The following is a 1364-nucleotide window of genomic DNA, read 5'->3' as shown; positions in this document are numbered from 1 at the left end:
AGTTAAGGGCCCCTGCTCTAGAATTGGGAGCTTTGGTTGTGCAGTGATTATGTGTTGGGCTGACGACCACAAAGTCAGTGGTTCAAAACCACCAGTCATTCCTCTGGAGAAAGATGAGGTTTTCTGCTCCCATGAAAAGTTACAGTCTTGGCAGAGCTCTCCCGGTGGTCCCGTGGATCTGGGTCTTGCTTCAACAGTGTTTGAACGGAACAGACCAGGTGACTCCCGGCCTCCAACCTTCTGCCACGCTCCAGTTTCCTTTCTGGAAGTAACTTCGGCACCATCTTCTTGGCCAGCCCCTCTCCTTGGGACCAGCGAACACTTTTATTTGGTGTGTGGCGACCTCCGAACCGACCCATCATGAGCTCGCAGATCCGTCAGAATGATTCCGCCAACGCTGAGGCCGGCGTCCACTGTCTGGTCAACCTGCACCTGCGGGCCTCTTACACCTACCTCTCTCTGGGCTGCTTTTTCGACCGCGACGACGTGGCCTTGGAAGGCGTGGGTCACTTCTTCCACGAGCTGGCGAAGGAGCAGCACGAGGGGCCGAGCATCTCTGGAAGCTGCAGAACCAGCGCGGCAGCCGCACTCTCTCCCAGGATGTGCAGAGGCCGCCCCAAGGTGAGCGGGGTAGAACCCGACGCCATGGAGGCTGCCCATGCCCTGGAGAAAAAACTCAACCAGGCCCTTCTGGACCTGCACGCCGTGGGGTCCACTCACGCTGACCCCCATCTCTGTGACTTTCTGGAGAACCACTTCCTGGATAAGGAGGTGAAACTCCTCAAGATGGCCGACCACCTGACCAACATCCGCAGGCCGGCCAGCCCCCAGGCCGGGCTGGGCGAGGATCTCTTCGAGAGGCTCACCCTCAAACCCGACGAGGAACCTGCGGAGCAGAGCCACCTGCTAGGGGCCCTCTGCCTCCCCCTGCCGGCCTTAGCCCCTCTGCCTGAAACTGCCCCCATGCCAGCCACAGCGCCACCGCCCTGGAGCCCATCCCCCAAGCCGGGGACCAAATGAAAACAATAAAGCTTCCTTTTGCAGCAAAAAAAAAAAAAAAAAGAGCAAGTGTCAGAGTCTCTTCTGACATCCACTTTGATCTTTTTTTTTCTTTTAAAAAGATCATCTTTTGCTTTCTTCATGTATGATGTTCTTGTAGTCATCTCACAGTTCATTCAGTCTCTGTTATTAGTGGTCAATGCAGCAAATATGTTCTTAAAATGTTCTTGAATTTCAAGTGGAATAGACTTAAGATTGTATTTTAGCTCTTGTGGACTTGTTTTAATTTTCATTAGCTTCAATGTGAACTTACATATGAGCAATTGGTGTTCTGTTCCACATTCAAGTTCAGGTCTGGTTTTAGC

General features: G+C 53.1%; 1 pseudogene; it reads left to right on the top strand.

The window, feature by feature from the left end:
• The first annotated feature begins 360 nt into the window (after positions 1-360).
• On the top strand, positions 361-1020 carry LOC123521312 (annotated as a pseudogene).
• The last annotated feature ends 344 nt before the right edge of the window (positions 1021-1364 follow it).

This window comes from Echinops telfairi, unplaced genomic scaffold (genome assembly GCF_000313985.2).
Source record: "Echinops telfairi isolate 266 unplaced genomic scaffold, ASM31398v2 ScPeMD7_9;HRSCAF=40, whole genome shotgun sequence".
Classification (NCBI taxonomy): domain Eukaryota; kingdom Metazoa; phylum Chordata; class Mammalia; order Afrosoricida; family Tenrecidae; genus Echinops; species Echinops telfairi.
The sequence above is the reverse complement of the archived record's forward strand: the minus strand, read 5'-3'. Positions and strand labels throughout refer to the sequence as shown.